Genomic DNA, 26,916 nt, shown 5'->3' with positions numbered 1-26,916 from the left:
GTAACCTATGAAAGTGACCTTATTTGGAATTAGGGTCTTTGCAGATGTCATCAAGTGAAGGATGGATTCTAATTCAATATGACTACTGTTCTTTTAAGAAGACAAAAACATCATGTGAGACAGAGACACACAAGAAGAATGTTATGTGAGGACAGAGGCAGAAATTGAAATGATAGAGCTGCAAGCCAAGGTACCAAGGATTGAAGTCACCATCGGAAGCTAGGAAGAGGCAAGGAAGGATTCTATAAAGAGTCTCAGAGAGACCATGACTGTGCCAACACCTTTATTTCAGACATCTATCCTCTAGAATTGTGAAAAAATAAGTTTATGTTGTTTTAAGCCACCTCGTTTGTGATACTTCGTTACGGCATCCCTAGGAAACGAATAGAGCCTCATCATGCTTATTCCTTTGGTCAAACAAATCAGCCAATTGCAATAGTTTACTCAGCAGCCAGTGTACACCCCAGGCATAGGGCTGTAAACTGAAACACTCTGTGGAGCACTTCAGAAAAAACTTACAAATCTTCCTGGAGCACTGGGAAGAGCTCTTAAAATAGTAATATCAGCTGGTAAAAGGACATATGGACTCTTGCCATTTCTGGTCTTTCCAGTAGTCCTAGATAACTTCTAGGAAGTATTTGATTCTTTGAAGCTCCAAAGGAGCAGTATTGATTTTCTTCATGTTGGGATTTTTTTTTTTAAATGGAGGTTTGGAAGGCATTCTAGTTTCTATTCTAATTTTGCCACTTAGTAGCCTGGCTGCTTTTTTAAATTATTTTTTTTGCAAGTTACCAGGGCAACCACTTACCAATCCAATGCATTTATTCTCAGTCTCTTATCCAAATTCTCAATGATTCCTTGTTCTTTCCTTTAATCATTTTTGCTTCCCTAACTATGCTTAGTATGTTTGGTTTTCTGAAAATCTCAGAGGTGAAATTGAGACTTGGGAAACCCATATCAGGACATTTGAATAAGGCTAGCAATTCTTCCTCTTCCAAAATGAAGTTATCTCTGGGTCTCAGAGCCACTAGGAACCATCCATCTAAGAAGTCATTATCCACCTTCTCCCAGGTCCCAGAGTGAAGCAAGAGTGGTAAAAGGAAACAGAGGTAACAGAAGGGGCAAAAGTAGGGAACAACTGTGAACCTAGAAGAACTGTGAATTGTTTCTTAATATCATCCTCCAATAAATTAATTGTTTGTGGCTATCCAATCCATTTGTTTCCTGAGAAATATTCATCTCAGAGATACCAATAATCCATTTGGCTGAGTAGGTTTTTCTAAAATCACTGTAAGTACACCAATTTGTCTACCTCAAAGGGGTCTTCCTCTAGCTGTTGAAATATAGGGTTTTAATAAGTATTCCCCTCCCAAGTGTGCCAGAGGGAAATCAGCCTTTTAAGAAAGAGATCAGCCAGCAACATGCTGGGCTTCCCACATTTTTCTATCACTGAAGCTAATAGTGAACCAAATGGATTCTTAGAACCTAGATTACCTATTTTGCTCAATGGTTACTCAAATTTTGCTGTGGGATTTGGAATTTCCCCCAGGAACTTAATACCATTGAGCCAAAACAATTAAAGTGAGACTTTTTAGCAAATAGAATCTTATCTGATCAAAGATGGCCACAAATCCTCTGACAAATTCATCTAGAAGTTCTGACTCAAGGAATCTTATCCTTATTGCTAAATGATTGGGGGGAAATAAAGCAAGACTCAAAGACACACACTGGTTTATAAGTATAAAATTAACAGGTTTTGTCCTTGACCAAAGCAAATACCTTGAATGCTTACAGGTAGCCAGCAAATGACTACAGAGTTTAGTAGATTTTCAGCTTTACTTTATGAAACAAAATCATAGTTTTTTTAATATTTATTTTTTTATTTTTAAAATTTTTATTATGGTTGATTTACAATGTTCTGTCAATTTCTGCTCAACAGTACAGTGACATGGTTATACATATACATATGTATATGTGTATATATATATTCTTTTTCTCACATTATCCTTCATCATGTTCCATCACAAGTGATTAGATAAAGTTCCCTATGCTGTACAGCAGGATTTCATTGCTTATCCATTCCAAATGCAATAGTTTGCACCTATTAACCCCAAACTCCCAGTCCATCCCACTCCCTCTTCCTCCCCCTTGGCAACCAACCACAAGTCTGTTCTCCATGTCCATGAGTTTGTTTCTTTTCTGTAGATAGGTTCATTTGTGCCTTATACTAGATTTCAGATATAAGTGATATTATATAGCATTTTTCTTTCTGAGAAAGTCTTTCTCTTTCTGACTTACTTCACTTAGTATGAGAGTCTCCAGTTCCATCCATGTTGCTGCAAATGGCATTATTTCATTCTTTTTTTATGGTTGAATAGTATTCTGTTGTGTGTGTATACCACATTTTCTTAATTATTTCATCTGTCGATGGACATTTAGGTTGTTTCCATGTCTTGGTTATTGTGAATAGTGCTGCAGTGAACATAGGGGTGCATGTATCTTTTTGAATGAAAGTTTTGTCCAGCTATATGCCCAGGAGTGGGACTGCTGGATCATATGGTAGTTTTACATTTAGTTTTCTGAGGTACCTCCATACGGTATTCTACAGTGGTTTACATTCCCACCAACAGTGTGGGAGGGTTTCCTTTTCTCCACACAGTCTCCAGCATTTGTTATTTGTAGACTTACTAATGATGGCCATTCTGATCAGTGTGAGGTGGTACCTCATAGTAGTTTTGATTTGCCTTTCTCTAATAATTAATGATGTTGAGCATTTGTTCATGTGCCTATTGACCATCCGTATGTCTTCTTCAGAGAAATGGAATAAAATAATAGTTAGTAAACATCATCCTACCTTGGATAAACAGTCAGCTGGTATTCACCTTACATCAGTTGTTACATTGAGTTTATTCAGAAGTCCTATTTTTCATAAATCTTCTTCAGGCTTAGCCTAGAATTCTTCTCTCTCATAATTGTTCATCAGGCTTAATCTGACATTTTGTTTTCCATTGTTGTCCCTGACAGTGTATTTTGTTCATATAATTAATCACATTCTTTAACATTCTTCCATAAGGTTAAATTCATTTTCCCACAAAACATGATTTTTTACATGGTTGCATAATATTCTACCACACGGCCATACCATAATTTACTTTAATACCATTTTCCTCCTGTCGGACATATATACAATTTCAAATATATTCCCATTATAAACAATGCCATGACAAATATCCTTATGCATAAAACATAATGTACATTTCTAATATTTTTTTTGTCCTTTTGCCTTTTCTAGGGCCGTTCCCATGGCATATGGAGGTTCCCAGGCTAGGGGTCTAATCGGAGCTGTAGCCGCTGGCCTACACCACAGCCACAGCAATGTGGGATCCAAGCCACGTCTGCGACCTACACCATAGCTCACAGCAACGCCAGATCCTTAACCCACTGAGCAAGGTCAGGGACCAAACCCGCAACCTCATGGTTCCTAGGCGGATTCGTTAACCACTGCGCCATGATGGGAACTCCTCTAATATTTTCTTTAGGCTATCCAGAAGTGGATGTTCATGAGGATGAATAGTTTTAAGTTCTAGTACATATTGATAGAACAGTTTTGGGAAAAAACATATTAATTTATGCTCCCAAGTGCAGTATTGAAAGGGCTTCTCTCATCAAAGTTATACATAGCTTCATGTTACAGGAAGGGAAAAGATTGGTAATCTTTTAGTAGAAGAGAATGAAAAGAATGAGATCTTGCTAACTGCAACTATGGAGCTGAAAATGTTTGGCATATAATATGAACTTGTCTGTTTCAACATAATAATTTGACATGGGCAAGTTATCATTAATAATTAAATATAGACTCTGCATGAAAAAATAACAATGAGGAGGTCACATGACATAGGGTCATATGCCTAGGGTCTGATAAGTTGACAAACAGTAGTGCCTGAGGTTGTTGGAGATGAGTTGGCTTTTATTTTTGACATTTAAAAACCGTCTCTAACCTTTAATTTTTTAATAAAAACATTTAGGTAATACTTGTTAATGATACAAAATTCAAAAGGCGCAAAAAGGCATACTATGAGACATAAGGTATTTCTTATGCTGGTTCTTCCAGTCACCCACCTCTCCTGCCCTGAGTCAACCATGGTTACCAGTTTCCTGTTTTTCTTCTCAATGACTTCCTAAGAATGTATAAAAATAAATTTCTTTTTTATATAATTTTCTTTTGTCCTTCCACACAAGAGGTACTATATGATACATACTGTTCTATACCTTGTTTCTTTTTGGTCAAAAATTTCACTTGGATATCATGATGTATGAATATGTAAAGAGCATATCTATATGTATAAGCATATATTCATTATTTAGCATATATTTGTTGAGGACATACTAGGTGTCAGACCCACATTACACACTGAAATATGGCAATAAATGAAACAGAAAATTCTCAGCCCTCATGGAACTTATGATGGGGAGAAAAAGAAAGACAAAATAATAAGGAAAACATATATTACATGATGGGAAATGTTATAGAGAAAAATAAACTGTTTGTTAAACACCAGCTGAATGTGCCCTTGATCCCTGGGTAGTGTTTGCATAGGGAAGGTGATTGGCCAGTCAGGTTGAGCTAACAAGCCCAGGAGGTCCCAAGTTGAGGAAGCAATCCTGCTCATGAAAGGAAAGCTGAGGCGTGAAGACATTCAGGGTCAGGCCACAGATACCAAGTAGGGAATAGACACATTTCTCTTGTCCTTTATCCCTGGCCAGCTATTCCTAAAAAAAAAAAAAAAAAAAAAAAAAAAAAAAAAAAAAAAAAAAAAAAATCCTACCAGAAGAAGAAATAACTGTGCACTGACTAGGGGGATGGGGGGACAGGAGAGCTCTACCTCAGTAGGGCAGTGGGAGAAGCCTGGACTCTGGGGCAGGAAATGGATCCAGGACCTCTTTGTAAATTTGTCCATCTTAGTGGCTTCCTCTTTAAGGAGGCCTAAGATCAAGCCAGGGATGGGGGAATCAGAGGACACCAAGTGAAGGTGCTGCCCCCACCCATTATGTCCCTCGACTAGTGGCAAGAGGTGGAAGTGGGCCTCACAGAAGAGAGAGGCTACAGGTCCCGACAGCAAGGCAGATGGGACTTATTCTCGTGGCCCCTGCTGGAAGGGATCACAGGAAGACAGACATGGGCTATGTGGGGCAAAGCACTTTCTAAGGGGAAGGTACAAAAAGGGCTGTCACAGGAGGAAGTGAGCTGCCTGTCACCCCAGGATTATTATTTAAGCAGAGAGCAGAGGGCAACGTGTCCAGGGGCCTCTGTCATTCAACAAGAGGTTGGACCCTAGGACCGTTGGGGGCCCATGGACCCTATAATGCTCTGATTGGCCCATCTTTGGAGGACAAACCTTGCCCAGTCCTGTCTGGCCCGGTCAGGTGGCTCAGAAACACCCCCAGGGACTGCAGGCCTTTTCTGGGGTTTCAAAAAGGAGCAGCATTAGCATTCATTAGTGCTCTAATTGGCATCTTAATTGCCAGTCTCACTCTGGTCTGTTGGTCTTTATAACGAATACCTGGTGCATAGCCCTCCCCCAGCTGCCACACCCCAACCTTCTCCCTAGGGATCAGCTCCAGGCTGCACCCTCACCTTCCCTTCACCTCTACCTGCATCCTCTAACAAAGGTTGGAGGCAGGGATAAGCTTCCCCAGGGCATCTGCATTGCACTCTCTCTCCCTCCCCCTTCCAGTGAGCTCAGGAAATTGGTTTTAATCCACCAGGCTCCAGTTGCTTAGCAACAGAAGAGCCTGCTCCTAGCAACCAGGAGCCACAAAGATGCTGCAGAGAAAGGGGGCTGTCTGGGCCCTGCTCTTACTCAGCTCCTGACTGCTGGCCTCCCTGATACTTTTTTTTTTTTTTTTTTGTCTTTTTTAGGGCCGCACCCACAGCATATGGAAGTTCCTGGACTACGGATCGAATCAGAGTTGTAGCTGCTGGCCTATACCACAGCCACAGCCACAGCAATTCCAGATCCGAGCCATGTCTGCAACCTACACCACAGCTCACAGCAAAGCTGGATTCTTAACCCACTGAGCGAGGCCAGGGATTGAACCTGTGTCCTCATGGATACCAGTCAGATTGTTTCTGCCGAGCCACGATGGAAACTCCTCTCTCTGATGTTTTTTTGCATTGAGTTAGCCCGCCTTCCTCTCTCTGATGCTGGGTCTTGAAAGACTGATCTCGGGGGCAGCTGCCTGACCTTACCCCCTTCCTGCCTGCCTGGAGCCACTCTGAACCCCACCTCCCAGGCCAGCAAGACGTAGCTCATGATCACAGCAGAGTGGCTCTAGCGTGGGCCCTCACTCTGTCTCTCAGAGGTCACTGGCGATGCTGGTTCTTCCAATCTGGCCTGGTGGGTGGGAGTACATTGGACCAGGCTCCTTTCACCTGAGTGAGAGCAATTCCTACCCAGGGTTGGGGATGGGGGCCGCATTGTAATCCCAGCCCATCTGAGCCTGAAGGCAGATGAGATACCTTATGAGACAGCTCTCTGGGCTTCTAGAGATCAGGAAGCTGAGAATCAGAGATGGGCTCAGGCCCACACAGCGGTTCAGTGAGAGCTGGTCTGAAGCAATGCCAGCCCAGGGCTCCTCAGCACAGTCGGCATCCATGAGCCTGCCAGGCCACTGCACAGCATCAGAAGCTTCTGCCTTCCTTCCCCAAAAGACAGTGAGGACAGATTTCTCCACCCCAAAGAGGAAGCTTCCTGCCCCCCTGCCTTCTGCGATGACCCCCAACTCGGGGCGATCACTAGTGCAGAATTTCCATTTGATGAGCTGCTTTCCTAGAATTCTTTAACTCACTAAGACTTGAGGAGGGCCCCCCAGGAGTGGCCTGGCTGGAATTTTGACTCTGGGTGGGTGCTAAGTGGTATCTTACTTAATCGGAGACCTCACTGGCCTTCTCAGGGAGGTGCACATGCATGCACCCCGCCCCCACTCCTTCTGTGGGGCCTCAAGCACTGACAATAACTCTGCCCCTCAGGAATGAACCATGGAAAGTGGGGGCTGCGGGAAACCAGAGTCCAACAAGGGACCCCCACGCTCCATCACTCCCCCTGGGCCAGGCCCCTAAGCAGGGACAAGCCTGCCCCTGGGCAACTTCTTTCCACCTCCCCCATCTCGCTTCTCTCCCTGCCTTTCCCTGCTTCTCCCTCCCAAGAAAAGGGCTTCTGGCTTCTGGCTTCCATTGCCTGGCAACCGAACTGGGCTGCCACAGGCTGAGAGGAGCTGCACAGATGCTGCCTAATGAGGGGGCTGAAATGAGGGGGCGAAATCACTGTCTCTAGTCATATGTCACTGTTGCTCACAAAGCAGATACCAGGCTTTTCTTAAATTTGCGATTGTCGTTCTCTGTAATGAAAAGTCTTCCAAAGGCAGACAGCTAAGCCATATTTGTGTAAACATCTCCTTGATCCACCCTTTTCTAGTTCATATTAAAAACTTTTTGTTGTGGAAATTTTCAAGCCTATATACAAGTAGAATAGCATAATGAGCCTCCTGTGGACATCTCCCAGCAGCAGCAACAATCAACCCCTGGCCAGCTATCACATCATTGTATCTGCACTTCAGTATGTAGCTCTGAAACGTGAGAACTCTCTTCTTAACACAACTGCAGTGTCATTATAACACCTAAAGCCATTAACCATAATTCAGTAATATCATTAAATATCCAGGCAGTGTTCAAACTTCAGATGCCTCATCAGTGTCATGAAGTGTTGATCGGTTTTAGTTTTTTCAGTTATAAGAGTCAAGATATAAATAAAGACCATAGAGGGAGTTCCCGTTGTGGCTCAGTGGAAATGAATCTGACTAGTATCCACGAGGACGCAGGTACGATCCCGGGCCTCGCTCAGTGGGTTAAGGATCCAGCGTTGCCATGAGCTATGGTGCAGGTCGCAGACGCGGCTCGGTTCTGACGTTGCTGTGGCTGTGGCACAGGCCGGAAGCTACAGCTCTGATTAGACCCCTAGCCTGGGAACCTCCATATGCCACGAGTGCGGCCCTAAAAAGACAAAACAAACAAACAAACACGCAAACACCATACATTAATCTGGCGGTGCCTCCCCCACAGCCCTTTTCTGAATATTTTTGGAGAGGAAAAACTTTTCTTCTCTCTTAGGTTCAGTACCTAGGGCCTGCGAATGAAACCGATAAAAGACTAACACGAGAAAAGGAGCAGAACTTATTTACATGGGCAAGCTCTGTATACTCAGAAATGCTCAGTGATGATGATTCAAAGGAGTGGATGGAATTTGGCCCTTATATACCATCGTAATAGATGCAGCGGGGGGCGAAAGGCCCTTCCCAGGTATATAAATGACTCTCGGGAGAGATACATGGATTTTCAGAATAAACACTTGGTAAAAGAGGTTGCACTGTCTATACAGGTGTGAATGGTCTTTCTATCTTTCTCAGGACCACAAAACTCACGTGGAGAAAAGATTTGAGGTAGACTTTTTTTTTCCTCTGTCTACTTTCTGGGAATAGATCCTCCCTGACAAGGAATTTGGGGCAGGCTTATTTCCCAGAAGTTGCTGCTTTTAGTCAGATAAGGAAAGCTCCAAGAAGGTTTTTCCCCTGTTATCTGTCGAATCTCAAATGTCTTCAGCTAAAGTCCTCTTTATACCAACTCTGGGTCCCAGGTAGGTCCCTACAATATCCTGAAATAACAAGGTACTGAAATTATCCTACAAACCACTGACCCCCCCCTCCCCCCGCCCCTGGCTCTTCCTAAGACATCCTGTGAGCTCTGCCTTGAGTTAGGTGAGGCATTATTCATTCCCCAGTTTTGAGATGAGGAGACTGAGATTCAAGGAGGTGAAATGAAGAGCTCAAGGTCACCCAGCTGTGAGGCACTAGGCCAGGCCAGTAACTCACATCAGGCATCTAAACTCCTAATTGTGTGTGCCCTAACGACCACCCTCTGCCACCTCCACCTGTCCTGCCTCCAGAAAGGTAAAAGAAGGTTTTAGGAAGGAGGCAGAGAAGGCTTCCAACCCCTCTCCACTTCCTGGTCCAGGACCCACCCAGCATCTGTCAAACACCCGTGCATTCCCACCTGCTCTGACCACCCTGGCCCATTTCCTCTCTTCCCAAGTGTCCATCCATGGGTGCATGTTCCTCAGTCTCTCCCTCTCCAAGAAGCTCCTCAAATGCAGAGATCTTGGCCCCGGGTATCTGTGACCTGCCCCAGCTGAGCCTCACCTGGAGCCATTTGGAAGGTGCTCCCCAAAGGGAGGCTGAGTGGTTGATGCCTGAGTGGAGGGCCTTGTGGAGGGTGAGTAGGCTGGATGTACAGGTGAGGCTTTGAGGAGAGATCCTGGACCCTGGGCAGGAGCAGCCACCAGACACTCCAGAGTGATAGTGGTCTCTCTTGCCCTCAGAGAAGGCAAGGGGGTGTCCAGGGAGAAGTCTGGGCTGGGGCATCCTGAGCACAGGGGCCTCTGAGCCCCACCCCACCCTCCCCTGGGACATTTATACCCTCAGGAATATATCCTCAGGGAGACTTCATCTGTGCAGCAAAGATACTCCAGAGAATTGCCTGGGCTGCCCTGTGGCTGAAGGAGTCCTCTCAGCTTGGAGTAATGGAACCCACTCAGGCTGGGTCTCTGCTCTTCCATTATGCTGCTCTGTGACCCTGGGCGGGCCACTTCCTCCCTGAGGGTCTCAGTTTCCTCATTTGCACAAAGAGGGGGCCTCATGAGTGGATCTCCAAGGGCCTGTTCGCTTCCATGTTTCCATGATCTCCAGGAAAGCGAGACCCACAACATTCCCCGGTAAATGATTGCTGTTTTTAATTACCTTCACAGCCAGGAGGGCCTTCCTGCCTGTGTCCTACTGTCTCTGAGCCTCATTTCCTCTGGCCGAGGCCTGGGTCTGGATCAGCTTCTGAACTGACCCAGAAGTACCTGGGTGGGTGACAGCCATTTCACTCAAGTCACAATGTCACAATGGTGGGGGAGTGGGCTCTGGAGCCCTCGAGTCCGGGAGGGGAGGGACAGGCTGGGGGGTTGGGATGGAAATGCTGTACAATTTGGTTGTGATGGTGGTTGTACAACTCTACATAGGATAAAATTCTCTGGCACCCTCAAGTCCTGGCACCCCATCCCCGAGGGGTTCAGGAAGTAGCAGAGTTCAGACATGGAGATGAGCATTTGTGGCACTGATTGGATCCTTGTCCTCCATGTAGCCCACCATCCCCACTTTCTGGTCAAGGAAACATGGAGTTGTTCTAGGTCACACAGAGCTGGGACGGGGAGGAGCTGGGGGCAGGAAAGAGCTGGAGACCTCCTCAGGAGGGATCTTTCCCGGGCAGGCAGGTGATGGTGAGGTGAAAAGCCAGCCCCCTAAGGAGCAGAGTTGTGGCATGACCCAAAACCCACCCTCAGGGAGCTCCTGGGGGAACACAGGACACAGGCACACACATGCACCCATACAGACAAACACGCACAGTGCAGGACGAGGGGCCACAAGCACATCTGACTACCAAGTACCTGAGCTGGGACTCGAAGTTGACTACCCACCACCAGCCACTGAGTATCCTAGCTACTTCCTTTATTCAACAAACAGTGACTGAGGGGCAAAGAACCAAACAGTGAACAGGTGGGACGTGGCCCCTGCCCTCTCAGAGCTTGCAGTCTAGCGAGGCAGGCAAGTCTCTGGGTTGGAGCTACCCCCAGGCTAAAGAAAGGCAGGGTCGTGGGAACCCAGCAGAGCCCATGGAGCCCATCTCGGGGGCTCGGGGATGATCCTGTGCTGCGGGCCCTTCCCTAGCTGGCTGTGCCCATTTCTGGAGGAGTCAGTTCTGGCTGGTTGGGGAGGTGACCTTGGGGAGCAATTGGTCTCCCCTCTTCAGGTCAGGCAGGCAAGGCCAGGGGTGTGGATGATCCTCCAGAATTTTCAGCATGTCAATGAGAATTGGACAACCTCTGGGGCTTGGGGAAGAAGTGAGGCTCCCCTTCGTCAGACCATGGGGTCTCAAAGTACTGGGTTGGGACCCCAAAGCTCACTGTCGAGCCTTCGGTGACTCTACGGAGCAGAAGTCGCATATGAACCTGATGTCCTCTCTCTTGCTGGTAGTGGCGATGGGTTGTGAGGCCTCAAACAATGCCAACATCCAATTGTTCTGAAAACTAGTTTTCCTTTTTCCCTCGCTCTTGCAGGGGGTCAGGCTATTTCCTTCTTCAAACCTGTGCGTGTGTGTGCGCGCGCGCGTGCGTGCGTGCGTGCGCGCGTGTGATTTAGCTTCCACTGACCTTGACAATTAACATAAAGGCCCTGAGCAAGGCTGCCCCTTTCTCCATCCCTGCCATTCCTCTCCTATATGGGTGGGGGTGGAGCATGAGAGAGTGACACAGAAAGGAAGGGGGAGAAAGCATAAGAAAATGTCCTGTGGATTCTTTACTTACTCAGCTCAGAGACGCACAGAGATGTTTAAGGGGAAAGAAATGAGGAAATGCCTTATTTTAGCTGCCTGGTCATTCCCACTGTTTGGTTTCTGCGTCTTCTGGTTTCCAGGCTGTTTCATAAGTACTGAGCTATTGAAGGGCCGTCTGTTTTCTTGGAACAGAAAGGAAAGAGCCCTCTGGTCCCTTGGCCCCCCCTGCCACAGACTCTGCCCACATGGTCTCTCTTTGCCACTGGCCCTGGTGTGGAGCCTGTGCTCCTATAAATCAGTGATCCCAGTAGGCCTCCAGTCTCTTGGGGGCCACGCCTCCCTTCTCTCCGACATGCTGTGCCCTACCCCTGTCAGACTTTGGATGAGAGAGAAAGCACAGGTGTGGTGGCATCCAGCCCCTTCTTTCTCAGAAATGGGATCCAAGACTCAGAGAACACAGGGCTCTTGCCCTTCTTCCAGGAAACTTCTAATGAATTTAATGGTAAGTTTGGATATTTGAGAAAGAGAAACTGCAATTCTAGTCTGTTTATTCCCCAAACGTATTTCAGTTGAATGCTTGCTATGTGCCAGATATCCTTCCAGGTACTGGAATACAGCAGTAATCAACAGACAAAATCTTCTGCCTCAATGGATCTTGCATTCAAGTAGAAATAAACACTAAAAAGCTCAATAGGAATATGTAATATGTTGCAGTGTACATAGTATGGACATTTATCTTTTACAGGGCCATGAAGTGAGGCCTCTTTGAATAAGTGCCATTTGAGAAAGGACTTAAAGAACTTGAAGGAATTGGATTTCCAGCTGTGGCACAGTGGGTTAATGATCTGTTTTGTCTCTGTGGAGGCATAAATTTGATCCTTGGCCCAGGCACAGTAGGTTAAGGATCTGGCGTTGCTATAGCTATGGCAAAGTTTGCAGTTGCGGATCAGATTTGATCCCTGGCCTGGGAAATTCCATATGCCATAGATGTTGCCCCCCCCAAAAAAAAAAAGATTAGCGAACATGGGGAATATGTCCAGGCAGCAGGCCTAACAGGTATAAGTCCCTGAGACTTGTTTGAAAAACTGCAAGATGACTAGTCAGCCTGTAATGAATGTGAGGTGGTTAGAATAGGTAGAGATGATGGCAAAGAATTGGAGTGAGATTGTCAGATTATATGCAGCTTTGTAGGCCATGATAATAACTTTGGCTTTTATTCACCATGAGGTGGGAAGGCAGTATATTATTAGGAGAGGAGCAAAATTACATCATCTTGTCATTATTGAATCACTATGGTAATTGTGCCAAGAATGGACTATTTGGAGGCACGGATGGAAGCAATGAGACCACCCAGAATGTTATTGTCCTGAGACTCCTGGTTGATGTTCCCTTGCCTATGAACCTATTGAAAGAACAGAAATAGACTCAGAGACATAGAGATAAATTTGGCAACTTCTATTTCTGGCCCGTTCATTTCTATTGGTATCAGGGCAGTATTGGAACTTGGATTAAGCTGCAAGCCCTGTGATCTATTACCCCATATAGCCTTTCTTTTTCTTTGCCAATCAGGTGAGAAAAAAGTGATGGAACAGGAAATATTGAAGGAATAGCTCTGGTGGTTGTAGGAATAATACTTTTAAAAAAGAGGAGGGTAAATTGCAAGGAAAAAAATCTATAGAATGAATGAGATAATGCCATTTGCAGCAACATGGATGCAACTAGAGATTCTTATACTAAGTGAATTGAGCCAGAAAGAGAAAGACAAATACCATATGATGTCATTACCTAAAATATGTGGATTCTAAAATATGGCACAAATTGGAAGCTCCCATTGTAGCTCAACAGTAATGAACTTGACTGATATCCGTAAGGACACAGGTTCAATCCCTGGCCTTGCTCAGTGGGTTAAGGATCTGGCGTTGCCATGAGCCGTGGTGCAGATCGCAGATGCGGCTTGAATCCCAAGTTGCTGTGGTTGTGGTGTAGGCTGGCAGTTGTAGCTCCAATTCGACTCCTAGCCTGGGAACTTCCATATGCCATGGAGCAGCCCTAAAAAGATAAAATAATTAAAATAAAAAGTATGGCACAAATGAACCTATCTAAAGAACAGAAACAGACGCAGAGACATGGAGAAAAAGACTTTGGTTTCCAAGAGGGAGGGAGAGGGAAACTATTACATTTTGAATGGATAAGCAATGAGGTCCTACTGTATAGTACAGGGAACTATATCCAATTACTTGTGATAGAACGTGATGGAAGATAATATGAGAAAAAGAATGACTGGGTTACTTTGCTGTACAACAAAAACTGACAGAACATTGTAAATCAACCATACTTTAATAAAAAATAAAAAAAAAATAAAATACGGCACAAATGAACCTATCTACAAAACAGAAACAGACTCACAGACATGGAGAATAGACTAGTGGTTGCCAAGGGAGGGGGGAGAAAGTGGGAAGAAGTGGGACCTTGAGGTTAATAGATGCAAACTATTACATTTAGAATGGATAGACAATACAGTCCTACTGTATAGCACAGGGAACTTCATCCAATCTTCTGGGATAGACCATGATGGAAAATAATATTTTAAAAAAAGAATGTATATATATGTATTACTGGGTCACTTTGTTGTACAGTAGAAATTAGCACAACATTGTAAATCAACTACGCTTTAATAAAAAATAAAATTAAAAAAGGTACATGCATTCAATGTTCATTGAAGCACTATTTACAATAGCCAACATATGGAAGCAACTTAAGTATCCATCAACAGAGGAATGGATGAAGATGTGATATATATATATCACATATATATTTTTTTTCTCATATCCATGTTGATCCATTTAATCTTTTTTTTTTTTTATTTTCCCACTGTACAGCAAGGGGGTCAGGTTATCCTTACATGTATACATTACAATTACAGTTTTTCCCCCACCCTTTCTTCTGTATCTAGACATAGTTCTCAATGAGTATCTAGACATAGTTCTCAATGCTATTCAGCGGGATCTCCTTGTAAATCTATTCTAAGTTGTGTCTGATAAGCCCAAGCTCCCGATCCCTCCCACTCCCTCCCACTCCCATCAGGCAGCCACAAGTCTCTTCTCCAAGTCCATGATTTTCTTTTCTGTGGAGATGTTCATTTGTGCTGGATATTAGATTCCAGTTATAAGTGATATCATATGGTATTTGTCTTTGTCTTTCTGGCTCATTTCACTCAGGATGAGATTCTCTAGTTCCATCCATGTTGCTGCAAATGGCATGATGTCATTCTTTTTTATGGCTGAGGAGTATTCCATTGTGTATATATACCATATCTTCTGAATCCCATCCTCTGTTGATGAACATTAGGGTTGTTTCCATGTCTTGGCTATTGTGAATAGTGCTGCAATGAACATGCGGGTGCACGTGTCTCTTTTAAGGAGAGTTTTGTCCGGATAGATGCCCAAGAGTGGGATTGCGGGGTCATATGGAAGTTCTATGGATAGATTTCTAAGGTATCTCCAAACTGTTCTCCATAGTGGCTGTACCAGTTTACATTCCCACCAGCAGTGCAGGAGGGTTCCCTTTTCTCCTCAGCCCTTCCAGCACTTGTTATTTGTGGATTTATTAATGATGGCCATTCTGACTGGTGTGAGGTGATATCTCATGGTAGTTTTGATTTGCATTTCTCTTATGATCAGCGATGTTGAGCATTTTTTCATGTGTTTGTTGGCCATCTGTATATCTTCTTTGGAGAAATGTCTATTCAGGTCTTTTGCCCATTTTTCCATTGATTGATTGGTTTTTTGCTGTTGGGTTGTATAAGTTGCTTATATATTCTAGAGATTAAGCCCTTGTCAGTTGCATCTTTTGAAACTATTTTCTCCCATTCTGTAAGTTGTCTTTTTGTTTTCTTTTGGGTTTCCTTTGCTGTGCAAAAGCTTTTCGGTTTGATGAGGTCCCATGGGTTTATTTTTGCTGTTATTTCTATTGCTTTGGGAGACTGACCTGAGAAAATATTCATGATGTTGATGTCAGAGAGTGTTTTGCCTATGTTTTCTTCTAGGAGTTGGATGGTGTCCTGTCGTATATTTAAGTCTTTCAGCCATTTGGAGTTTCTTTTTGTGCATGGTGTGAGGGTGTGTTCTAGTTTCATTACTTTGCATGCAGCTGTCCAGGTTTCCCAGCAATGCTTGCTGAATAGACTTTCTTTTTCCCATTTTATGTTCTTGCCTCCCTTGTCAAAGATTAATTGACCATAGGTGTCAGGGTTTATTTCCGGATTCTCTATTCTGTTCCATTGGTCTGTCTGTCTGTTTTGGTACCAATACCACACTGTTTTGATGACTGTGGCTTTGTAGTATTTCTTGAAGTCTGGGAGAGTTATGCCTCCTGCTTGGTTTTTGTTTCTCAGGATTGCTTTGGCAATTCTGGGTCTTTTGTGGTTCCATCTAAATGTTTGGATTGTTTGTTGTACATGCATTCAATGTTCATTGAAGCACTATTTACAATAGCCAACATATGGAAGCAACTTAAGTATCCATCAACAGAGGAGTGGATGAAGATGTGATATATATATATCACATATATATATATCACATATATATATATATATACACACACACATATACACATACATTGTGTGTGTGTGTGTGTGTGTGTGTGTATATATATACAATGTAATATTACTCAGCTATACAAAAGAATGAAGTAGTGCCATCTGCAGCAACATGGATGGACATAGAAATTATTATATTAAGCGAAGTAAGTCAAAGGCAAATGTGATACGGTTTCATTTATGTGTGGAATCTAAAAAAAGGATACAAATGAACTTATTTACAAAACAGAAATAGACTCACAGACAGAAAACAAACTTATGGTTACCAAAGAGGAAAGAGTAGGGAAGGATAAATCAGGGGTTTGAGATTAACATATACATACTACTGTATATAATAGAGATAACCAACAAGGACCTACTTTTTAGCACAGGGACTATATTCAATATCTTATAATAACATACAATGGAAAAGAATTTGAAAAAGAAAAAATATATATATGCATATATATAACTGAATCCCTTTGCTCTACACTTGAAACTAATACATTATAAATTAACTGTATTTCAATTAAAAATGGTTAGAAAACAACACTGTCATTGGGAGTTTCTCTCTGAGTATTGAATTTCAGGTCTTTGTTTCTTCTTTATATTTTTCTGTTTTCAAACCTAGTAATCTTTTCAAGAGTGTGGGGAATTTTTTACTGCAACTTGTTCTATTAAAAGCAACCCCGGAGTTCCTGTCATAGAGTGGAGACAAATCCGACTAGGAACCATGAGGTTGCGGGTTTGATCCCTGGCCTCACTCAGTGGGTTAAGGATCTAGCGTTGCCGTGAGCTGTAGTGTAGGTCGCAGGAGCGGCTCGAATCTGGCATTGCTGTGACTCTGGCGTAGGCTGGCAGCAACAGCTCCGATTCGATTCGACCCCTAGCCTGGGAACTTCCATATGCCCTGGGTGCATCATTAAAAAGACAAAAGACAAAAAAAAAAAAAAAAAAAGCAACCCCAAGGGGGAAAGAAACTGCTAGGAGGATTTGAATTGTCCTAGGTCTGCTCCCTTGATGCTTTTTCTTCTATTGCCAAAGTAAAGAGGCAAAACATTAATAAGGTATCAAGGTCTCTTCTCTCTCACACAAGGAAGTAAAGAGATGTAGTCTTTCCAGTTTAGCAGCCCCAACCAGAAGACTGATTCTCTACCTGGTGAGTTCTTGGATCTTTTGTGGTGCAGAAAAGATAAATGAATGGAGGATGACAATATCTCAAAGGTGGGAAAAGAAGAGGAAGAATGTAAAGAGAGGGAGAGAGAGAGAGAGAGATGCTAAATTAATCTACATAATAAAGAACCAAAAGATTTTGGGGAGAGAGGAAAAGCACAAGAGTATTTGAATGGCTTGAATCACAAATGAAAGGCTCCAAAGATATTAGGGTGGGAGATGTAAGAAAATTGAAAGACAAGAGAGGATATGAAAAGTATTCTTGGTATAAATTGGATTCTATTTCATTTTCTAAAAGGGACAGAAGATAAAAATGGGAAACACTTTTAAATTATTTAAGCTTTTCTGAAATACGTCTTTGAGTACAATCCCCTGCCACAATTGGACCATAAGGTATTCATATTGATTGCATTTGGGGGGCTTTTCCATGGCATTGGGACTATAGAGTCATGTTTCACTCTACCTCAATCTAAATATGCCTTAGATTTGAGCCAAGAAATGTCCATTTCTGGCATCCAGATTGTTAGAAAAATCATGCAGAGAAATTTAAATAAACTCAGCATAAGCAGTAGTGGCGTTTGAAATATTCTCTCAAGGAATATGAGAAAGAGCTGAATTCTTTCCCTTAGAGGTACTGGGTGAAGTGACCTTCAGGAGGTAGTGTTTCAGGAGTTCCCTTGTGGCACAGCAGGTTAAGGATCCAGCATTGTCACTGCAATGGCAGTGGGTCACTGCTGGGGGCACTGCTGTGGTGCACATTCGATCCCTGGCCCAGGAAATTGGAACTGTGTTTGCTGAGCAGTTTCTAAATAAGATCCCAAAGGAAGGTGGCCTACGTAGGGCTATATGTACACATGTGTTGTCGTAACACAAGTTTTATTTTTATATTTTATCTTTAAAAGAATGTAAAAATTGTAAGTTCTCTTGAAATTTTAAAAGCTAATGTAAATACAAAACATGTAGGTTTGGGGAGTTCCTGTCGTGGCGCAGTGGTTAACGAATCCGACTAGGAACCATGAGGTTGCAGGTTCGATCCCTGCCTTTGCTAAGTGGGTTAACAATCCGGTGTTACCGTGAGCTGTGGTGTAGTTCGCAGACGCGGCTTGGATCTTGCGTTGCTGTGGCTCTGGTGTAGGCTGGCAGCCACAGCTCTGATTAGACCCCTAGCCTGGGAACCTCCATATGCCACGGGAGCGGCCCAAGAAATGGCAAAAAGACAAAAAAAAAAGAAAAAGAAAAAAGAAAGAAAGAAAGTTAAATTGCTTCTAGAGAGGTAAGGCACATAAATGAGCAGTTTAATAGAGGTAGGAAGACCCTAGCACAGATCTGAAGGCTGCTCAGGATTTGGTAACGTGATAAAATGGATCCCAGAGGAGGAAGACTGAACTATGCTAAGGAAATGTTAGAGAAATGGAATGTTTAGATTTAAGTTTCCCTTTCCATGAGTGGACTCTTTCCTCCAAAGTACTTCCTCTGTTTATTGATTTGGGTCCCTATCTTTCATATTTATTTATATTCATATTTCCTCAGATGCATGGTGATCCTTGGTTGTCTATTTGTGTTTAAGATTTGAGTACTAGAAAGCTGGAAGTTCTGTGCATGTGGGTGGGACTTAACGACTAATTTACTCTGTAGGCTGTTCTGATTGCTCCATTTCTTTGGGCTATTCTCCATGTCAGTATCTTTTAGTCTTTTCTGTTGAGGTGTTCAGATTCCTCACAAAAGTCTTGCAATCTTTCCACTGTAGTAAGTCTACATGGCAATAATCTCAGCGAGCAGGATGTTGATATTGAGTCTGTAGATTTTCATGTAAATGAATTAGGTTTTTTTAAGTATAGTATTCCTAACTTCAATTGTGTCGGTGTTCCCTGGTCCAGAAATTGTTTTAATATCTCCAGAGAGCAAATCTCCAATCTTTAGCCAAGGCAGAAGAAAGGCAATTGGCTGTGTTCAGTGGGGTGGCTTCCAAAGATCTAACTAATTTTAGATACAATTTAGACAATTAATCCTCCAGTTTTTATCACCATCTTCACCCCCACTTTTAGAAGTACTCAGTGCTGCCAATTCCCAACCCTTTTGAGGTCTGCTCGTTTTGAATTGGATTACTTTTCACTTTTCTCCACTGTTTGAGATTCAGCTTTCTCAGGTGCGTAAAGTCAGTTTCATTGTTTCTTCTTTTTTCGTCCAAAATTATGTTGCTTATGTCTCCTTTATAATATCTCGTAACTGTCATTTTTGTGAGTTTTCTGGAATATTCACTCTATAAATGGCATCTGTTCCCTTCCAAAACCTACTAGAATTGGGAATTTGTGTCATAAGAGCAGATAACTTGAGGTTAAGGTGTAGAAGATGTTATTTAGAGAACAGGTATGGGCATTTCTCCAGTGGGCACCTCAGTCTCCACAGGCTGAACAGGACATTCACTGGGGACATTTTCAAGCTCATTAGTGTTTTGGTTCATTTTGACACCTGCACCTTTAGAGCTATATTTAGTTTCATTCTATATACTCCATGAACCAATTAATGCATAGCATGCACAGCATGAGACAGTTTTTAATATGCCAGCCAGGAAACTCTTGGAGAAGTAGATGGGAAAAGACTGACAAAGAACTGAGTTTAGAAACTTTGACATTAGTGATTACCCATCAAATGTAGGTAAATACAGAGAGCATATCAAGATGAACCCCATAACCTAGCTTCAGCAATTTTCACGTCACAGTCAATCTTATTTCTTCTGTATTTCTATTCATCCTCCTCATTCCTTCTGCCCCACTCCAACTTTTGTGTTATTTTGAAGCAAATTCAAGAAATGTTATACTTTTATCTGTAAATATTTTGGTATGTATCCATATATATATATATATATATATATATATCTAAAAAGCAAGAATTTCCTTTTTAAAACATCATGTTTTAGAATGGATAAGCAATGAGGTCCTACTGTAAAGGACAGGGAACTATATCCAATGTCTTGTGATAGACCATCATGGAAGATAATATAAGAAAAGTAATGTGGGAGTTCCCGTCGTGGCGCAGTGGTTAACGAATCTGACTAGGAACCATGAGGTTGCGGGTTCGATCCCTGCCCTTGATCAATGGGTTAACGATCCAGCGTTGCCTGCCGTGAGCTGTGGTGTAGGTTGCAGACGCGGCTCGGATCCTGCGTTGCTGTGGCTCTGGTGTAGGCCAGCGGCTACAGCTCCGATTAGACCCCTAGCCTGGGAACCTCCATATGCCACAGGAGCGGCCCAAGAAATAGCAAAAAGACCCCCCCCCAAAAAAAGGAAAAGTAATGTGTATATATACATATGACTGGGTCATATATATTGACTGGGTCACTTTGATATACAGCAGAAATTGGCACAACATTGTAAATCAACCATACTTTAATTTAAAAATAAATAAATGAAAGGAAAAAACATAATCTCAATATTATCAACACACATATCTCAAAGTAAGCAATAAGTGAAATAAAGCTAGAAGTAAGGTTTGCTCCATCTATGGATAGAATGTAGAACAGTATCAAATAGTATTATATGATCCTCACCTTTTCAGGAACATTCAAGAAGAATTTTAGTCATTTAAGGTAGCATATTTTTAAAGTTCTTATTTGAGGCTTATATTCAAATCTTCAAGTCCTTATGCATATTCTTCTTTTTTAGGGCCTCAGGTGTGACATATAGAAATTCCCAGGCTAGGGGTAGAATCAGAGCTGCAGCTGCCAGCCTACAACATGGCCACAGCAACGCAGGATCTGAGCCGTGTCTGCAACCTATACCACAGCTCACAGCAATGCCAGATCCTTAACCCACTGAGCAAGGCCAGGTATCAAATCTGCATCCTCATGGACTCTAGTCGGGCTTGTTACTGCTGAGCCACAGCAGGAACTCCCTGCATTGCTGATGTGACCACGATTCATAGAAAACAGGGGACGGAGCTATGAGTGGAATATTATAAACAAATAGCCTAAGACTCATAAACATACCATTATTTGTGTTCAGTAAGTAGTAGACTATCTGGAAGAAAACCAGAGGTTTTCAGTTTGGGGTCTAAGGAGCAAGTATCATACAGAGCAAAGGAAAATAAGAAGACATCATCTTCTCCAGTTTGAGAATGTGCCTTGATGCATCTCTGGGACCTAGCCAACCTTTCAACAACATGGAGCAGGTTGGCTTCCATCCCCTTGTTACCACTCAGATCAGACTATTCTATTGTAATAACTATTTAAGCCTCAAATTTCAGTATCTTAGTATAACAAAAGTTTATTTCTTGCTCATGTTCTACCAAAGGAAATGCTCACCAAATGATTTTTTAATACATAAAAGAGTTCCCTGGAAAGTTTCTGAGGACAGAGGCCTATGAAAACTAATTTATAAGCTCATTTCTAATACAACAGCATTAAATTAAAAATCCTTCCCTCGAGGGGATGGCCAGGATCCTAGTTGGAGTCAGTTCAGGATTACTCCTTAGTTTCAGAAGAAAACTTAGAAATTCCAAAAAATTCATCTTGGACATGATAACAAATGTTGTTGATATTATCCACACCATTACTGAAGGCATTCATTATCAGAGTTGTGATAATTCTCAGTTGAGTACTAACCGAGCACCAGAGAAAGATACCTGCCTGGACTGAATTATAGGAATGCTCTAGAGTGACAAAAAATATAGAAAAATTTTAGAAATGGCTATAAAGTTTTAGAGGCAAGACTAGTTACCTAATTTGCAGGGCCCAGTGCAAAAGGAAAATGGGAGGTTCGTTATTCCAAAATTATTAAGAATTTCGGGTATTAGCAAATTGGAAAAATAGGAAGCTCCAAGTGCCTATTATTTCTCAGGAACACCAAAAGCAAAACTGAATCAACTTTGTCAGAACTATGGGAAATAGTCAAAGGCTTACAGCAACCAAGTGAATAATGCATCAAGAAAAAGTCCACTTTAACATAGTAGAAGAACTTCATAGAGTTTTAATTTATCCTTGTTCCAAACCCCTCCCTGGTACGGTGAGAGTCTTGATGACAGTCTGTGTTCGTATTGTGGGTACCTGGTTCTGGAAAAAACAGAGCAGACTTTATTCGCAAGGAACTGTACTTGTCTTGTTTAATCTGTTGGAGGTATTCTGAAGGACTAATGCATGGCATTTGTCTTTACTTCACCTAACTCAGAACACTCTCAGGTTGGGAAAGTGGCTAAATGGAGCTCACTCCTGGAAAATGCTGACAGATAAATGAACAAGTTGTTGCTATCTATGGTAAAAGAGTACAGTTCCAGCATATAATAGTCATGCTAAAAGCCTGGGAGGAAAAAGCTGAGAAGAGAAAAACTTTGGGATATAGGGACTTTGAAAAACACCCACTTGTAACGGGGAAGATGGAAAGCCATACACATGCCTAGGGCTGATCACATCTTAGAAAAGATCTGAGAAAGCTTGAGCATTTACTTTCTGTTGAAATTTAGTCTCACTGTAAGGGGAAAGTAAAGACTAACCCAGAGTCATAAACAGACCGGCTAAGCACTAAAGGAGTGTCCTAACACAGAACCAAGCTCTAAAGATCAGGATAGATTTTTTTTTTCTTTTCTGTTTTTACTTTCTTTCTTTCAACTCTGGGAATTTAAGGAAATCTCTGTCAAATCACTAGCTGACCATAAACTAACAGAAAAGAGACTTCAGGGACTACACTCAACAAAGAATACACAAATCCCAAGAAGGGAAATATTTTGATTTTCAGAATTACCACATTGTAATATCCAAGACATCTAGTATTCAACAACAACAAAAAATTACAAGTCATGGAAAGAAACAATGAAGTAGATCACATTCGTAGTAAAAAAAAAAAGAAATTAACAGCACTGTCACTGAGGACAGAGTGGACTTATTAGACAAAGATTGTAAATTAACTGTTTTATATATGCTCAAATGGCTAAAGAAATCCATAGACAAAGAACCAGAGAAATCCAAGAGAATGATGTCTCACCAAATAGAGATATCAATAAAGAGACTGAAATCATAAGAATAAACCAAACAGAAATCTGGAGCTGATAAGTGCAGTACCTGAAACAAAAAATTCACTAGAAGACTTTAAAGCAGATTTGAGAAGGTGGAAGAAAGATCAGCAAACTTGAATTTATGCCTATTGAAATGATGTCTGAAAAGCAGAAAAAAAAAAGAATAAACAAAAATGAGTGGAGACCAGTAGAACACCATCAAACATACTGTAATATGCATAATAGGAGTACTAGAAGGAGAGGAGAAAGTGAAAGAGGAGAGAGACTGAAGAAAAAATGGTTATAAACTTGCAAATTTGATGACAACCAAGAATCTCAAAGAAACTCAAGTCGGATAAACTCAAAGAGGCCCACACTGAGACACAGTATAATCAAACTGTTCAAAGGCAAGGAAAACACTGAAAGCAGCAAGAGAGAAGTGACTCACCATTTACAAGGAACCCTCTGGAAGATTAACAACACAATTTCTCACCAGAAACCATGGAAGACAGAAGGTAGTAGGACAACATATTTAAAGTGCTGAAAGGAAAAGATGCCTACCAATAATTCTATATTTGGCAAAACTCTCTTTCAAAAATGGAAGAGAAAATAAACGTTCCTTGATAAACAAAAACTGAGAGAGTTGTCCTGCACTATGAGAAAAGTTAAAGGGAGTCATACAGTCTGAAATAAAAGAACACAAGATAGTAACCTGAAACTATACAAAGAGATAAAAAACACTGGTAAAGGCACTATATAAGTAAAAATAAAAGTCAGTATTAATTTTATTTTTGGTTTGGACCTTTTCTTTTCTTTTCTTTTCTTTCAATATCATTTAAAAGACAAATGTGTAGGAATTCCCGTTGTGGTGCAGTGGAAATGAATCCGACTAGGAACCATGAAGTTGAAGTTTCGATCCCTGGCCTCGCTCAGTGGGTTAAGGATCTGGCAATGCCATGAGCTATGGTGTAGGTCACAGACGCAGCTCGGATCTGGCGTTGCTGTGGCTCTGGCATAGGCCGGTGGCAACAGCTCGGATTAGACCCCTAGCCTGGGAACCTCCATATGCCACAGGAAGCGGCCCTAGAAAAGGCAAAAAAACAAACAAACAAACAAAAAAAAAAACAAATGTGGAGGGCAAATAACTGGATTAGGCATTCCTTTAAAGATATACTAATGGCCAATAAACAACATGAAAATATACTCAACATCACTAATTGTTAGAGAAATGTAAATCAAAACTACAATGAGGAGTTCCCGTCATGGCGCAGTGGTTAACAAATCCAACTAGGAACCATGAGGTTGTGGGTTTGATCCCTGGCCTTGCTCATAGTTTAAGGATCCGGCATTGCCATGAGCTGTGGTGTAGGTTGCAGATGTGTCTCGGATCCCGTGTTGCTGTGGCTCTGGCATAGGCCAGCGTCTACAGCTCTGATTAGACCTCTATCCTGGGAACCTCCATATGCCACGGAAAGTGGCCCTAGAAAAGGCAAAAAAAAAAAAAAAAAAAAAAAAAAAAAAAAAAAAAAACACTACAGTGATACCTCTTCATAATAATTAAGATGGATATTGTTTTTAAAATAATAAATAAAAACAAAAAATAACAAGTGTTGATGAGGATGTGGAGAAATTGAAATCTTTGTGCATTGCTGTTGGGAATGTAAAATGGTGTAGCCACTGTGGAAAATATTATGGCAATTTGTTAAAAAAATCAAATATAGAATGACCATATGATCCAGCAATACCACTTCTAGGTACATATCCAAAGGGATTGAAAGCAGAGATTCAGACATATATATAGCAATGTTCAGAGCAACATTATTCACAATAGATGAAAGGTGGAAACAGCTTCAATTTCCATTGAGAGATCAATGTTTAAACAAAATATGGTATATACATATGACAAAATATTATTCAGCCTTAAAAAAGAATGAAATTCTGTTTTATGCTGCATCATGGATAAACCTTGGTTATATTATGCTAAGTGAATAATTCAGACACAAAAGGATAAATACTACATCATTTCACTTTTGCGAGGTACCTAGAAAAACCAAATTCTGAGTCAGAAAGTAGAACAGTTGTTAACCAGGAGCTGAGGAAAAGGGGGCGTTATTATTTAATGGATAGAGTTTGAGAAGATGAAACAAAGTAGGCTTTAAGAAAAAAATTTTTCAAGAGAAAAAATGGTCATTATATATTGATAAAATAGTGAATTTAGGGAGTTCCTGCTGTGGGAACAGCAGACACAAATCCTACTAGGATCCATGAGGATGCAGGTTTGATCCCTGGCCTCACTCAGTGGGTTAAGGATCCAGTGTTGCCCTGAGCTATGGTTTAGGTCACAGACATGGCTCAGATCCCATATTGCTGTGGCTGTGGCATAGGCTGGCAGCTGTAGCTCGATTCAACCCCTAGCATGGGAACTTACATTTGCCCCAAGTGTGGCCCTAAAAAACAAAAAATAAAATAACATAAAAGTGAATTTATTGGGAAGATATAAAGATGATAAATATATACACACCAAATAACAAATCCCCTCCAAAAAATACAGAGCAAAAATAGACTCAAAAGGATAAATAGACTTTTCCTGAAAAAAAGTAGTTGGAGAATTCAATAATTCATTCTTTTTTTTTTCTTTTTAGGGCCACACCCATGGCATATGGAAGTTCCCAGATTAGGGGTCGAATTGAAACTATAGCTGCTGGCCTATAGCACAGCCACAGAGACGCAGGATCTGAGCCATGTCTGCGACCTATACCACAGCTCACACGAATGCTAAATCCTTAACCCACTGAGCAAGGCCAGGGATTGAACCTCATGGATACTAGTCAGGTTCGTTAACCTCTGAGTCATGATGGGAACTCCAGTAATTCACTCTTAATAATGTATAGAACAACTGATAAATTACCAAGAAATATAGAGGATTTTAACAACACTATAAACCAACTAGACCTAAAAGACGTACAGAAATCTTTCCCAGCACCACCAGAATACAAGTGTACATGGAACATTCTCCAGGATAAACATGTTAGGCCACAAAAGAAGTCTTATAAATTTAGAGACATCAAGACCATACAAAATATCTTCTCTATCCAAAATAGTATGATACTAGAAATCAATAACAGAAACAAAATTGGACATTCACAAATACGTGGAAATTAACATCATTTAAGAGAAAGACAAGAGATAGAATGTGTAATGGAAACCTCCCAACAGAGAAAAGAAAAGTCCAGGACCATGTGGCTTCACTAGTGAATTCTACCAAACATTTAAAGCAGAATTAATACCAATCCTTTTCAAATCCTTCCAAAAATAGAAGAGGGAGGAACAATTTGCAACTTATTCTCTGAGGCTGGCCTTGTCCAGATACCAAAGCCAGATAAAGATATCACAAGAAATAGAAACAACAGATCAATATCCCATAAGAATATAGATCCAAAATCTTCAGCAAAATAACAGCAAACTAACCCAATCGTGAATTAAAATGATTATACTTATGACCAAATGAGAAATATCCCAGAAATGCAAGTGTGGTTCAACACACAAAAATAAATTAATATAGTCTATATTAAGAGAATTAAAGGAAAAAACCCACATGGTTATCTCAATTGAGGCAGAAAAACCACTTGACAAAGTCCAACAACTTTTAACATTAAAAGCACTGAGTAAAGGAGTTCCCGTCTTGGTGCAGCGGAAACGAATCTGACTAGGAAGCATGAGGTTGCGGCTTCAATCCCTGGCCTCACTCAGTGGGTTAAGG

Source organism: Sus scrofa, chromosome X (genome assembly GCF_000003025.6).
Source record: "Sus scrofa isolate TJ Tabasco breed Duroc chromosome X, Sscrofa11.1, whole genome shotgun sequence".
NCBI lineage: Eukaryota > Metazoa > Chordata > Mammalia > Artiodactyla > Suidae > Sus > Sus scrofa.
The sequence above is the reverse complement of the archived record's forward strand: the minus strand, read 5'-3'. Positions refer to the sequence as shown.